Source organism: Leptonychotes weddellii, chromosome 5, assembly GCF_054177405.1.
Source record: "Leptonychotes weddellii isolate Sample4059 chromosome 5, ASM5417740v2, whole genome shotgun sequence".
NCBI lineage: Eukaryota > Metazoa > Chordata > Mammalia > Carnivora > Phocidae > Leptonychotes > Leptonychotes weddellii.
Window position 1 is genome coordinate 52,093,901 of NC_138373.1, and position 16,654 is coordinate 52,110,554.

The 16,654-nt window shown below is 33.7% G+C and overlaps 1 long non-coding RNA gene across 1 annotated transcript; it reads left to right on the forward strand.

Moving 5' to 3' along the window:
• Positions 1-3,897: 3,897 nt before the first annotated feature.
• LOC145721660 (uncharacterized) lies at positions 3,898-10,439 on the forward strand. Its single transcript, XR_014145489.1, has 3 exons — positions 3,898-4,777; positions 7,297-7,372; positions 10,181-10,439. It is a non-coding gene; the product is annotated as an uncharacterized LOC145721660 (long non-coding RNA).
• Positions 10,440-16,654: the final 6,215 nt, after the last annotated feature.

Genomic DNA, 16,654 nt, shown 5'->3' on the forward strand with positions numbered 1-16,654 from the left:
AAAAAAAAAATGTCACGTATAACTTTTATGGTTAGGAAACATTTTTCCCCAACAGTAACAAATCAAATATTTCATAGCCTGAAAATTTATTTCAAGATCCTTATACTTATACATGGATGTTTCATACCTCTCATTTTTCAGAGATACATGAAATATGAGGAACTCAGACCTTTACTTTTCAAATATTGTAAAATGAGTTATTTGTACTAATTTTCTCCAATCATATGACTTTTTCAGTTTCTAAGTAATATAAAGAGATAGAAGGGCCACACCTATTCTTTTCCTCTCATCTTTAGGGAAGCCCCCAACCTATTCATCTGGGCACTTAATCCACTGAAAAAAGAATGGAAAGAGAGGGCAAAAGTAGGCTCCTGGCCCACTTAAAGTCTTGGGCTAAGTGGAACAGAAAGCTAAATACCAATGTGGCTCTGTGATAAAAACAGTAAAAATGATTATCTTTTCTCTGTGGGAATTGATGAAGTATATTAGTGGGAGTGGGCATGAGGGAACAGAACAGAAAACAGGTTAGTGGATTTTGTTCCATCATAAATTCTTTGGCAGAATAACATTAAGTTATTCTTTCCATAAATATTCAGTTGATTCCTACTGCATTAGGTACTGTGATAGAGAGAAGAGTAACCAGACATGGTCTTTATCCTCCAGAAGACTTGTGGTCTAGTAGGGGAAGAGTCTCAGTTGCCCTATCTGTAAAATAGGCATGAACAAGATGACTGCAAAGGTCCTTGCTAGCTCTAAATTAGTAAGTTGATATTAAAAAATAAAAAAAGTACTACAGTGATTATTATTACTATTTTGATACTTATTATTTTTCTTTATCCCAATGTCCCTTCATTGAACCCAGGCTTTGAGGTCTGGAGAAAGTAGCAGAAAGTTTTAAAAGAAAGATACAGTTGACAAAAGGAAGAAAGAATAAGAAAAGAAGGTAAAGAGAATAGCATTCAACTATTACCAGGCATCTACTTGTGGTAGACATTATATAAACATATAATTTCATTCAAAGGGACAGAAGTCCATTAGCTGCCACCCTCCAAAAGAAGTTCTAGAGGTAGGAACTGATCAACTTTGTAAGTCCAAGACCTAACACAATGTTTTAGTACACAGTGTTTGTTCTAAAATTATTGGATACATTTAAATTATAAAACATGATAAATAACATCAACATTCTATCATTCTGCCATCTTAAGAAATGAGTCATCACTTTGTAGAGCATCATTTTCCTTCATGTACTTAACTCAGAACAATCATTTCTTGTATTTTAGAATATTCTTCAACATTTAGAAGCAATATATACAAATCATTTCATTAGTGGAAGCATGAGAACAGATTCCTACAAACACAAACACACATGTACAGCAATATTTTTTGGTAAGTAAATTATCATGTTTATCCCTTCAAATCACCTTGATAGCTACATTATGATTACCTCAATTTCACAGAGTACAGTTCTCCATACTTTTTAGCATACAGGCTTTTAGGGTAGAGTTTTACAATACAGTCCACCTAGAATCATCACACATTGCCGTCTCAAATGGTTTTTCCTCTTATTTTATAATTTGTACTAAAATTTTGAGCTCATTTTGCTCTGAGCATTTTCTAAGCCTATTTTTAAATATGAGAAAAAATTGTGACAGCTTGTTCCCCTGAGATAGTAGTGGGGATGAAGGCATTTGGTGGATTAGACTAAGAAGCCTGACCAGTTTCTCAGACACACAAAATGACATACTATCAACTTAGAGAAAAACATGTCTGTTGTTAACAAAAAGAAATTAAACAACCCACTGATAACCAAAAACAGCAATTAATTTGGTAAATAAAAATAGGACACTCCCAATAAAACTAATTATAAAATTGGATTACAATTACTAATTAATAAACTTATGATGTATGTAAACAGATGTTCATTTTGGAGTATAGACTTCTCAATAGAAACAACTCAGGCACTATCATTCTTTCCTGTAATCTTCCTGATAGCCATTCTTCAACAAAGTGATACTTATGCTCACGGTCACCTTTTCTTTCGACCTAAATAAAGGTTTATTCACTTATCTAGTCTAAAGATGGTCACATTAAGTGACAATCAGACTCTACCCTAAAACTATCCTAACACTGACATATAAATTTTCCTTATACACTATCATTACAATTCAGGGTTTTGGGGGGTTTTTTTTGTAATTTTTGTTTGTTTTAAAAGATTTTGTTTATTTTAGAGACAGAGAGAGAGAGAGAGCAAGCACACATAGCAGGGAGAGGCAGAGGGAGAGAGAACCCCAAGCAGACTCCACGCTGAGCATGGAGCCTGACTCAGGGCTTGATCCCAGGACCCTAAGATCATGACCTGAGCCAAAACCAAGAGTTGGACGCACCCCACAATTTAGTTTTATATTAGTAAAGGTTTTAGCCCCAAGAAGCTAGAGATAAATGTGTTTATCAATAAGAAAGTTTAACCAGAGCAATTAGACAAAATAAAAAAACATAGGAGTGGATGTACCTTTATGAATTAGTGTTTTTGTTTTCTATTATTTTTTAAAAATTTTTATTTACTTATTTGACAGAGAGAGATACAGTGAGAGAGGGAACACAAGCAGGGGGAGTGGAAGAGGGAGAAGCAGGCTTCCCGCTGAGCAGGGAGCCCCATGCGGGGCTCGCTCCCAGGACCCTGGGATCATGACCCGAGCTGAAGGCAGACACTTAATGATTGAGCCACCCAGGCATCCTGAATTAGTATTTTTACTTTCTTTGGGTAAATACCCAGTGGTGCAATTATTGGATCATATAGTAATTCTATTTTTTCAGTTTTTTTTTTAGGAACATCCATACTGTTTTTCCACAGTGGCTCTACCAATCTTCATTCCCATCAACAGTGCACAAAGGTTCCTTTTTCTCCACATCCTCACCCAACACTTGCTAATTCTTGTGTTTTTTATTTTAGCCATTTTGAAGTAATATTTCATTATGGTTTTAATTTGCGTTTCACCGATCATGTGATAGAGACCTGAAACCATGTAAGTCCTAGAAGAAAATAAAGGCAGTAATTTCTTTGACATCAGCCATAGAAACATTTTTTTTCTAGATATGTCTTCTCTGGCAAGGGAAACAAAAACAAAATTAAGCTTACTGGCACTACACCAAAATAAAAAGCTTTTGCACAGTGAAGAAAGCCATCAACAAAACAAAAAAGCACTTACTGAATGGGAAAAGATATTTGCAAATGACATAATCTGACAAGGGGTTAATATAAAATATATATATAGAAGTTATACAACTCAGCATCAAAAAAACAATCCAATTAAAAAATGGGCAAAGGACATGAATAGATATTTTTCCAAAGAAGCCATGAAGATGACCAACAGACATGTGAAAAGATAACAATGAATTCTTAGATATGACACCAAAAGCCCAAGAAACAAAACAAAAAGATAAACTGGACTTCATCAAAAATGTTCATGTATCAAAGGATATTATCAAAGGGACAAAGGATATTATCAAAGGACAACCTACAGAATAGAAAAAAATATTTGAAATCATACATCTGATTAGAGTTTAATATCCAGCATGTATTAAAAAAAAACTCCTACAACTCAACAACAAAGAACAACCCAATTAAAAGCAGCAGACTTTTACAGACATTTCTTCAGGAAAGATATACAAATGGCAAATAAGCACATGAAAAGATATATAAATGAATAGGAACTCAGATACTTACATGTCAACATTCATAACATCAGTCACAATAGTCAAAAGGTGAAAGCAACTCGTGTCTATCATCAGATGAATGAGTAAACAAAATGTAACATATGTATACAATGGAGTATTATTCAGTCATAAAAATTACTGAAGTTCTTATACATGCTGCAATATGGGTGAACCTGGAAAACATTATACTAAGTGGAATAAGCCAGACACAAAAAGATAAAAATTGTACAATTCTACTTATGTGAAGTACCTAGAATAGGCAAATTCATAGAGACAGAAGGTAAATCAGAGGTTACCCTGGGCTGGAGAAAGAGGAGAATGGGAAACTATGGTTTAATGGCTACTGAGTTTCTATTTCTGGTGATGAAAACATTTTGTAAATAGACAGAGGTGATGATTGGATAACACTGTGAAAATATTGAAAGCCACGGAATATACACTGAAAAGTGGTTAAAATGTCAAATTTTATGTTATACATATTCACCATTTATAAAAACAATATTACTAAAAATTGAATCATGTTTAAATGAGTAAATTTATATGGTATGCGATAACTGAATAAAGCTGTTAAAATATACATATACTAAACATTTACCTTAAAGTCATGTTTACTGGATGTAACATAGATGAGTTTTTGTTTTATTCTTTTTCTTCACTGCCCATTTATAGTAATTTCAGATACGTATTACAAACACGTTTTTAATCAACACTAAAACAATTGTTAATAAGTCATGAAGTGAATTCCTTTAGAGTTATACATATGCTCACTAAATTTAAATTGGAAATTCCCATCAGAATTATCCTAGTTCTGTACTGACATCTCTCTCTTCAGCCCATTCAAAATGCCACCCTATACAGTTACTGTACATACTGGATATAGCAGGAGCTTAATAATAATTTAAGTGAATGCATGATTAAGTTATGGATGGAAAACTCATGTGATCCATGCTGCTTTTTTCTCTCTACTCCATACTTCTAAGTCAATTCCTTGCTGATTCCTGGAGGTGGTGAGATTCTCTGAAACCTCAACTCTCTTAGAGACGTCTGCCTATTGACAAATAGTGTAAGTTAAACATAGCATTTTTTAGCCTAATACAGGCTTATCATTATACATTACAGTGTTAGAACTGGCAGAAAACTTCACAGATATTTTGTTTTCCTCATAGAAGGATCCATCATTTTAAGTAAAATTGTTTATGTCTGAGTACCAAACTTACATATAATTGATGCATATGGAAAATTATATCATAGTACTTGAAATAGTAAATGTATGGAGTTGACACTAGAAATTTACTTAATATAAGTATCTATTGATGGTGGGTGATATTTTACAGTATAAACAGGAACTACATTAAAAATTAAGCCTAACAATTCAGAGATTTCTAATATTTGGGGACATACCTTTGATGGGAAAAATAACAGTAGTTTGTGACTGCTAATGAACATAATTTAAAGGAGGACGAATTTACCATTGCTCACATTCTACTACTCATACTGTGATGCTTTCCTCTTTTACTACAACTTCACATTCTTACCTTAAGTGTCACCCTTCCTTCTTTGTGGTCACCTGATCCCCAAAGCCTACCACCTATAGGTCTTTTTTTTTTTTCATTTTAATAGAAAATTATTTAAGACTTAAAAATCCTCTCAGAAGAAAATTAGCTCCAATAGCTGAATTTAACGGAGCTGGAAAACTGATCAATTTACCTGCCTTCTGCCTGCCTCTTGGTCTAGGTCATCCGGGGTCCCAGCTCCAAAGCCAAAAATAATTGTCTCACATCAAGATCTTTTGTATTGCTTGTACCTCACTTCTATCCAATTGACTGCCAAGCCTGTCCCTTCAGTTCCTGGTTGCCTGCCTGGCCTTTGGACCATCTATCCTACCTAGCCCCACAGTCTAGATTTCCTCTTGCTTCCTGATTTCATGCCTGATTTCAGCTGAGATTAATTTTTCTGAGCTGTGTCTGCATTCATCTGATCTTTATCTAGTTCCTAACTTCCATTTTGTTTTGTTACTCCCTACCTCAATGTTCAGTCTCTCCTGTGCCAGCCTTTGTTTTGGCATTGTGACACATTTTGAAGTTTCCCTTCAACTCCCTATCCCATCTCAACACTAAAAGCAACCCTGCCTGGCGTGCACCTAACTGCATCATTTACTGAGCTTACCACTCTGACAACTTTACACTGACTAGTCTTGGAGGAAGGAAAGGAAAAGAATCAAATATCACTTATTCAACCTAACTGTACAAATCATAAGTACTCACTGTAGTTAAGGAATTAACAGATACTTGTTGCCTCATCATTTGAGTGTATCTATGATTTTTTTTTCAAATAATAACCCACAAATATATAGCTGCTATATATATCCCTATGCATTGATACCCAAAATGTAGACTCAATGATGGTGAACTGGTTAAGCTATTGAATATTTAAGCCAATTGTATAGAAATAGTGGAGATTAGGAAGCTTTGAAGACTGAATCCACAGGAAGAACATACTGACAGCCAAACACAATTACCCAGATTAGGCTGTTGGACTCACTATGTGTTTTGGTAGATGACAATAAGAGGTCATTAACGGACGATTTCTTTTCAAAAAACAAATCAGTCAGAGTTCCCTCTTTACTGCCTTTTCCCTTAGGATTTAAGGCTATATTATTGACAGACTTATTGTCATTATACCCCGATTAGGCAAAAATATTCATGCATTATACATTTTTTTTCCTCTTAGCTGCCCTCAAGACACTGGCAATCATCCTACAATTGGTCTTTCCATTCTCCATTATGCTTGTGTGTGTGTATATATATGTGTGTGCATATATGGGATCATTCTGTAAATCTTTAATGAGGCGTATTTAGTTATCTTGTTATATTTTTTGCTCCTGTGATGGGCATTTTTTATTCTCAACAGTTGTGACCAACTATTCCAGGGTTTGTTGTCTTCTAATAAGTCCATAGACTCTTAATTAAGTAAAGCACAAAAAGAAAATGATCATTTAGGAGTTCAGTTAATCAGAGTATATTAGCAGATCTAGACCAACATGTGAGATTATCAAGGACCCATCTCTTTATGATTCATTTAAAGGAAACACTAACATTAAGAACTCTTCAAAACACATTCAAATTTGCTATTTAAAATGTTAAAGAATGACTCATTGCTACAGATCTTTATGACAAACACTGTCATGAAAAATAGTCCTCAGGATTTGGTGGTTTGGCACTTTTGAAGTCTAAGGTAGCCTTTCCATATAGCCAGTTCTTTATAATGTTGTACCCTTTGTATCACCTGAGTAATATTTTAAGAAATCAATTTTAAGACCAATTTATGCCATTTTTTATTTGCCTGCATTTATTTGGATCTAAATATTCAGAGTTCAAATTATATTTACTTTCAAGAATGTGGTTGCCTTGGTGCCCTGCAAAAAAAAAATAATAATAACTTTACTTATGGTAATACATTCATAAAAATAAGTATGCTGGCTAGACAATGTGTCTCTCAAAGATGTCTACCAGAAATAACCTGGAAATGTACTGTGCTACATTTCAATACTTACTCTTTTTTTATGGTCCTGTGTGCTTTAAGGAAAACTAAAGGAAGTGTTAAATGTGCATTTGTTAATCCGGTTTATGGGAACTGGAGTGACCCAGAGAAAACAGAGGTAAGTGGTAATGGTGAACTGTACTGTTTCAGAAGCAGAAACACACACACACAGTGTTGTTTGGACATGTCCATATCATGGCTACGAGGAACGTTTTAACAGAGTTATTTTATTGGGAATGGGAAGGAGTTTTAGTCCTTCTAGATGTGCAATGAGAATTTCCATTCCAGGGCAGATTCAATCTGTTTGTAAAGTTAGTTCACTGTTAAGTGGCTTTGTGGTCACTGTTCATACTCAACAAGAGCTGACAAATCTGGAAAATATCAGTTTAACCCAGAGTATTAGTCAGCTACCCATAGTAACTCTTTATTGACTGTTCTTTGTATTCTATTCCCAAAGACAAAAGGGAGGACAGCATTCTGTGCTGTGCTTTAAATTTAGGTGTGAGCAGTAAAGGGCTATTATCTGATAATTTAGAATACTAAAGGAGAAATTAAAGTGTATTCATCTTTCTTGGGACCTTTTAGGGCTATTCCTTATCAGTGCACTAAGTAGACTAAAGAGAAAATGAAGTAAAATCTTTCTCATCTCTTTCTTAAGTAGATAATATGAGCATTCACTTAGATATCAAATAGGATTAGCCATGACGCATCACTTCTTGTCTACGAAAACCTCCTTACATCTGATTTTAGAAATATTTTATCAGATTCATTCTTGTCAAAGTGAGTATATAGAAAGCTAAAGTGTTCATTTCTCCTCTATTATTTTTAAAGAGAATAGGCCACAAACAGTTGTTACCATTATTTAAATGAGTAACAAGGTGCCAGATTAGATGATTTCTAGTAGTTTTGGAACCTTGGTTGATATGGCTGAAGGCTAACACTTGACTTTTTAATTTGTGTTTTATTCAATAATGATGTCATATATACTTTTAGTATTATTTTGGTAGGAATGAAAACAAGGAATATTTCCCAGAACACAAAGAGAATTAATTTGGATGATCTGTCAAGTCAATCAAGACACAGAGTAAAACTTACAATGTAGCCCCCCCCCCTTCAAATGGATAGTCCATAAATAAATGCATATTTAGGAAGCCTAAGGTATCTTTTTGGCAAAGTAGGTAGGTGTAATACAAACCTACTTTCATTTTAGGAAAGGAAAGAAAATTTAATCTTTTTAAAAAAATCTTCAGTTTAACATTTAGTATCCGAAAGATACAAATGATATAAGGAAATCAAATGTAGTGTTTTAAATTTGGCATTTTTATATTAATATCTTATAAACTTGTAATAATTAAAAAGCTGCTAGGAAGGTACTGTGCATCTTTTACTTTCTACTGAGAAATGGTCTCTCTGGCACACGGGTGGGGTTCATATCAAAGACCCACCTTTCAAGGTGCTTTCAAAACTCTATTATGTTTGCATACGGCAGTCAATCGATGACCAGAGAAACTTGGAAGCAATTTCCTTTTTTCTATCCAAATAAAAAAAATAATTCCTCTTTCACATTTTTTACCTTCCATTAAGAATGGCTAGAGAAGAAATTCTGCCACAGTTCTTGAACTTTGTTGCTGCTTTGATTTCTATTGTTTCAGAAAACAATGACTTTGTATACGTATAGGTATACTACATATACCTTTCCTGACTTTGTAACAGAGAAATAGACTTCTCCAAAATACTCTTCCAAAACCTCTTAGAGAAAATTCTCAAATCCTGATATAGAAATTGTAAGAATAGTATAATGAACTGCCATGTATCCATCTCCCAACTTCAATCATTATCAACCCCTGGTCATTCTTGTTTCACCTCTACACCACCCATTCCCACTATACACCAGAATGGTGGTGTTGGTTTATTTTTGTTTTTTTTAAGACTGTTTTGTTTAGAGCTGTTTTAGGTTCATAGCAAAATTGAGCAGAAGGCACAGACAGTTCTCATATATCCCCCCACACACAAACACATGGTCTCTCCCATTATCAACATCCTACACCAGAATGGTACATGAGCTACACTGACAAACCTGTATCTTCCCATCACCCAGAGTCCATAGTTTACATTAGGGTTCATTCTTGGTGTCAACCAGGTTATTTTTAAACAAATCCCAGATATCATTAAATTTCATCTGTGAAGACTTAAGTTGTAACATTAAGGGATAAAGACTTTTAAAAAATATAACCACAGTATCATACCTAAACATTTAATAATTCCTTGATGCCATTAAATATTCAATCAGTGTTCAACCTACCCCAACTGTCTCATAAATAAATAGGGGGGTTATATTTGTTGCTGTTGCTATATTTTTAAAATTAGGATGGATATAAGGTATATTATCCAAATTGATAGACATGTCTCCTAAGACTCTTTTAATCTCTAGGCTCCATTTTCTCTCTCATGTTTTCCTTGCACTTTCTTTGTTGAAGAAATCAGTGTTTGTTTGTCCTATTAGAACTTTCCACATTTTAGGTTTTCTAATATACTCTGTAAAATATAACTCTCTCAACTAAAAGTCAGGTTTATTTGTTTTGTATTTTGTTTTGTTTTGTTTAACTATGATCAATACAGCAGACTTAGAGAAATCAGCACCTCAGAAAGAGGTAGTCCAGATTCTGCCACTGCACTTCCCCATCCCACCAGAGGTGAGGCTAAGGCAGTGACTCCTATGCCCCAAGGGCCTTGGACACAGACCAAGCTTTGGTCTGTCAGCAGTGTAGGCAGTGTGGACTGGAGGTCCTAGGGGGAGAGTCAGGAATGCTCTAGTTACTACTGCAGTGGAAATCCATTAAAAACTCATTGTATTCTGCATGATCTGGAAAGAAGTCTGTTACTTTAGTGACTAAAATCCTAACCTCTTCAATGTGTTTTTCTTTAGAGTTCTGTATACTCCTTCTCAAATCCATTGTATGGCACAACATCAGGATGCCTGGAGACCATATCTAATCATCTGAAGTACCATCCAAATCAAGTATGATCTAGGATATGCAGTTTGTAGAAAATCCTACTCTGAAACCTGATAGAAACTCATCTTATGCAATAGTAAAAATAGAAGGGATTCAGAATACTAGTGTAATTATTACATTTACAAATAAATTTTCTTACTGAATATATTAAATGTTTTCATGGAATCTGAATCAGAACCTTATATTCTTTGTATATCTGAATATTTTAATAAAATGTTCTACTTGAATTTCTTGTTTTCTTTTGATTTTTATCATGGATATTTTTTCAAATTACAAATCAAATTGTTTTATATCCTGAATATAAATAAGTGTTAAAATGCTTATTTAAATGAGATAGAGCTTAAAAACAAGAATAAGTGAGTATACAAATTAGCAGGAATGGACAAATCATACCAATCCTAATACACATAATCATGAGTAAAAGTTATTTATGCATCTTGGAAAAAATGTGAAATTGTCAGCCTAAACTTGCCTTTATTCAAATAATTATTTAACACATATCTTCATATAGATATAAAAATAATACTGAAATACATGAGTTAAAAAGCTTTGGACTTCAAGAAACTGAAAAATCCCTACACCAATTGTTTAAATAATGTGGCAATTATTATCCTGAAAATCAGGAAATTGGGAGATAGAGCACTTCTTTTGGTTGGTTTTTGCAAAAGCCCCATGCCTTCAGCAAGGACTCTGGTTATTTGTAAGTTTCAGTTCCTAGATTTTGTTCTCAGGCTAGCTCTCTGACAGGTAAGAGGATAGCTTTATAAGCTGCAGCACTGTTGCATTCACGATAAAGTCCAGAGGCAGAAAAGAGGCCATTTTTTCTCGTGTCACTAATCCTTATCAGGATGCACTCCCAGCAACAGCACTCTTATCGGCCAAGGGAGACATGGAGCCCATGCCAAGCCAACCTCTTCAAAGGTGATGAGGCCACCGTGGCTGGCGGACACCCTTCACTATACCCACTAGGCTAAGAACAGACCCGTGAAGCTCTCTGACAAGTACTTGAGGGAAGATACTTGAACAAAATTAGAGGACAGTTAGGATCAAGAAGGTGACATAGCCATGTAACAAGCAACTATCTTCATCTGCTCTAAATAATAATAAGGGGAATGTTCCTTGCAATCTATTGGATACAGACAAAATTAGTGATCAGTAACCTGCTGGCCTCTGTTCTTAAGGGTTTGGAGAGAAGAACAAAAAGTTCAGGAATTACTATCCCATGATCATTTAGGACATTCCTCAGCCCAATGTAAGGTCAGTTGTATACAATACAAGGTTCACTACCAACATATTAGTGCCTTTTGTGAGACTACAGACTGGAAAAAAATACATTGTTGTTCATTAGCCTTCCAATAGATTAATCTCAAATTTTATGCCTGTTAATTGTTTTGAAGCCCATTAACTGCATTCTAGTTGCACTCTCTCTGATTATCTTCTCCTAACTGCTGCTCACCTATTGACATCAACATTTCTGATCTAGAAACATTCACACAAGAGAGAATCACTTATTCTTGTTGTTGAAGTTTGACCCCTACCATTGTGGTACATACACATTTTGGGAAGCTGCATTTATTTTAGCTTAAAACTATCATCAGGGGTACCTGGGTGGTACAGTCGGTTAAGTGCCCAACTCTTGGTTTTGGCTCAGGTGGTGATCTAAAGTCAGGAAATCAAGCCCTGCATCAGGCTCCACATTCAGTGAGGAGTCTGCTCAAGACTCTCCCTCTCCCAGTGCTCTCTCTCAAATAAATAATTGAATCCTAAAAAAACAAAACAAAACAAAAACTATCATCCAGATACATTCAGGATCTTTGCCTAAGCTTATAGGAGTCAAAATTCAAATACAGTTTTAGTAAAAGACCTCAAGGCATGAAAAATGTAGGAAAAATGCCATTTTACAAAAGAGATAATAACAATGATTATCCAACTTAAATTGGCTTGTTTCATAGGAATACTGAGGAAATCATGACATACAGGTAGCTCCAAATTGAGGGTTACAGAAATCAACAGAGACTAGAAATTAAGGTATTCTTAGGAGTAGTTAAATTTTTCTTCAGGTACAAGTTATGTGCCCCCTAAAATGTTTAAATCAAACATTTTGTGAGGTCTTATAAATACATATGGCAATTCTATGAAACTAAAAGAATGAAACTGATTTTTTCTTATCCAATAGATAGAAGAGGTATGTGTTTATGTTGTTTTCATAATTTAATTTGACATTCAGAAATAAAAAATTTGTTTTTATTTGCATTGTTCTTCCTCTGACAACTTTATGATGTAAGTCCAAATCTGCACCATTGTGATTTTAAAAATATAAAAAAGAAGAAGAAAAATAGAGAAAGGAAGAACAAGAAGTATACAGAGTTCACAAATTATATAATTCAGCTTTAAGTCATGAAAAGATATTGTATGGTGACTAACATAATAAAATAAAATTAAAAAAAATAATAATAAATCATGAAAAGATCTCAAATTTCACACAGGACACAGAATCCATTGGAAGTATTTTTTTTAAGCCAGTGAATGTCAGGAGAATGGATCCCAGTGAGTAGGGCTGATTCTTAGGGTTTTTAGTGCATAATATTTAAGACAACATCTTGTTAACTGAATTCATGTGACGAAGGTATTTCCCAAAATATACTATAAGCACATAATATTAATAACAATAGCAACAACAAATGCTAAGTACTGATTACCTGAAAAATGCTGTTTAAATATTTTACATGTTTTAACTCAGATAAATGTAAACACCATACTGTATACTATGGTAGTCAGCCACATGTGGACATTTAATATGAAATTTACATTAATTAAAATCAACTAAATTTGAAAATGCATCTCCTCAGTTGCACTAGACACATTCCAAGTGCTCACCGGCCATATATGACCAGTGACCACTATAATGGAAAACACTGGAAACATTTTCATCATATAAAGTTCTCTCAGACAGCACTGTTTAGAACAATGTTGAAATATTTTGCTATAAATGGCATAAAAGTAATCTCTACAAATCTAATAAGCACTAGAACTGGCCAATTTCTAAAGTAACAACAAATTATAAATAAAACAAGCCACATGTATCTGAAAGAAAACTAGCAAATATGTGATAAACAAGCACATATTAACAGTGCTGTCTTGACGTATAAATGTCAAATAACATTCTATTATACCATTATCATCTTTGCCTAGTCCTTTCTCTACATTTAGATGGCACCTTGAAGAAATTGTGTAAGAATCTGCTTTTCTCTATTAATCTTCTTGACCATAATTTTTCACATATATCACACTAAGAACAAGATTCACGAATCCTTTAAATCCTGTGTTTAGCACATTAAGGGCATGTGCTTCAGGTAAACCAATAATTATATTCATGGCAACATCTTTTGCAATAAGTAGTCTTAAATTTCATTCTTAAAGATAAAAACCAGGGAAAATCCATAAAAAACTGACTTTTTTTTTTTTTTTTTTACCCAAAATGCCTTTTAAAAATAAGACTTCTAATATGTATTTCACTGCCAAACCAATGACAGGTTTGTGAGTCTTAATGTTCTTCTGATTTTCTTTGTATCAATTTGCAAAATGCTTTCCATTTCATTGCTAATGTATCTAGAAAACTAGTCCAAGTGTTAATATCTAAAGTTATCATCAAACTCAATATCCTACTCTTTAAATAATTACTTACAAGTGGAAAGGCACCACACTTCAATGAGCACACACTTTGTGAAATTTCAATGAAACTAGATACACGCCATATCTTGAATTAAAGAACTCTGTAACTATGAATCAGTTAAAGCATGCACAAAAATAAATAAGTAAATGAATAAACAAAATACTTAAGGACTCACTTAAAAATTCATACTGATTCATGTCATTAAACATTCTAAGAGAGTGGAGTGCTCTAAAGAGCACATTTTCTTCTCCAGAATGTGGAAGCAAAAATAAAGAGCTTTTTACTTTTCTACATTTGTATACATTTATTTATTTAGGTCCAGCTCTGGGCCCTATCAAGATGACTTCTTTGAAGTTTTATATTTGTTCAGAGTTATGCAGTCAGTATGATTTGGGGCCAATAAAAATAAAAAGCCATCATGAGAGATCAAAAATAGCAGTCCTAGTTTCTCTATCTAGTTTTTTACCCCCCCAACAGATATTAAGTAACCATTAATCTACTGCTACCATAAACTAATGGTTAAAGAGAAAAATAGTCACTGCGGGGTAATTATAATTGCCATTAATTTGTTCAACAAACTATTTGTACATAAAACATTGAAATAAGTGAGACAGACAGTGTGAGGAGAGTGAATAACAAACACAATATATAATGTGGCTTCTTCCCATCTGGAACTTCTATCCTGCCCTATATGGGAACCTCTAAACTTTTCTCTATCTTGTTAATTACTCCAGTGCTAATACACATCTTTAAGCATATAAAGTAAGAAGTTGATAAGATGAAATAAATATATATATGTATACACAAACATATATATATATGTATGTATATGTATGTGTGGGTGTATATATATACACAAACACACATGTATATTTTAAAGATTTTATTTATTTTTTTGACAGAGAGAGAAAGCACAAGTAGGCAAGAGGCAGGTAGAGGGAGAGGGAGAAGCAGGCTCCCCACTGAGCAGGGAGCCGGACATGGGGCTCGATCCCAGGACCCTGGGATCATGACCCAAGGCGAAGGCAGCCACTTAACCGACTGAGCCACCCAGATGCCCCACGTATTCTTTCAATGAAGTGGACCAATAAAACTAAATACAAGTTCTTTAAAAAAGAATAATAAATCCCTGATGAAACAATAGCAGCAGCAACAAAATAAACCTTTGGTGAAGTAAATTATAAGATTAAAATAAACACCTGAGGAAATGAATCAAAGAAAGATTATGCACAAATAGCCTATGTCAGAAATGGAAACAGTATAATCACCAGAGTCTACCAACAGTGAGAAGGTAATGAAGATATTGTAAAAACCAAAAACAAGAAATATGACAAAAAATATCAAACTTTAGAGGAAATAAATCCCTTGAAAATATAATTTCCTAAAACAAACATAAGAAATAGAAAATATAAGCAGTCCTACAGCAAAGTAATTGATCCATACTTAGTAATCTTCCTTCAAACAAAGCTCTAAGTTCATAAGATCCACTAGCAGATATTGTAATACCATTAAGAAATAATGCCAAATTTATATAAACACTTCAAAAGAACAAGAGGTACCACTTCCCAACAAATTTTATGAGGACAGCATAATTTTGATACAAACCCTGACAGAGATATCCACAATAAAGGAAAATGTTAAGTCAATATTACTCATAAATACAAATGTGAAGTACTAAAACAAATCATACATCAATGAACATATTACCATTTTCATATTTATTCCATGAATGTAAGTTTAACTTTAAAAATCAGTCATTAACAAAATGATAAATAAAAGCACATGATCGTTTTAATAGATGCAAAAAAAGTATTGTGTAAATACAACAATTGTTTATAAAGGTTTATTTGAGAGAAAGCAAGAGAGCAAACATGAGCGGGAAGGGGAGAGGGAGAGGAAAGGGAGAGGGAAAGAGAATCTCAAGCAGACTCCACACTAAGCACAGAGCCAGACATGGGGCTCAATCCGAGGACCCTGAGGTTACAACTGGAGCTGAAACCAAGAGTCAGACACTGCAACACCAGGTGCCTCAGTACATTTGTTTATAATGAAAATATCTGAGGAAACTAAAAAGAGAACTTTCCTAATGTGATAAATGCACCTAGAAAAAACTCACAACTATACTTAATGGTGGAATATTAATTTCAACATGATGTTAGGAATGAGTCACAAATGGCTACTATTACCACACCTTTCAAAATATTTGAACTGTTTACTAGTAATGTTTGTGAGAAAATAAGCCATGAAAAAAATTTTAAATGATTTATTAGAAAAACAACATTTACAGGTCACATGATGTTACACAGAAAATTCAGAATAATCTCCAGATTAACATTAATTATTGATTTAACAAATTTGTCACATGCAAGATTAATATATATTGTCTAACTGAATATCTACATATCATGAACTAAAAAAATTATTTTAAGCAAAATTATAATTTAAAAATAAGTATGCTAGAATAAATTTTGCAAAAGACATATATGATCTAAAATATTGAGATACTAACCTAGATACACAGATACAGTATTCAATTTTTCCCAAATTTATCTGTAAGGTCAGTAAAATCCCTATCAAATTTCTATCAGATGCCTAAGGCCTGAGAAGTTGATTCTAAATTTTATATGGAAATACAGTGGGGCAAATGTAGCCAAGAAACTGAAAAAATATGGTCTGAGGATTTCTTTACTGGATATCATACATAAAGTTAGAA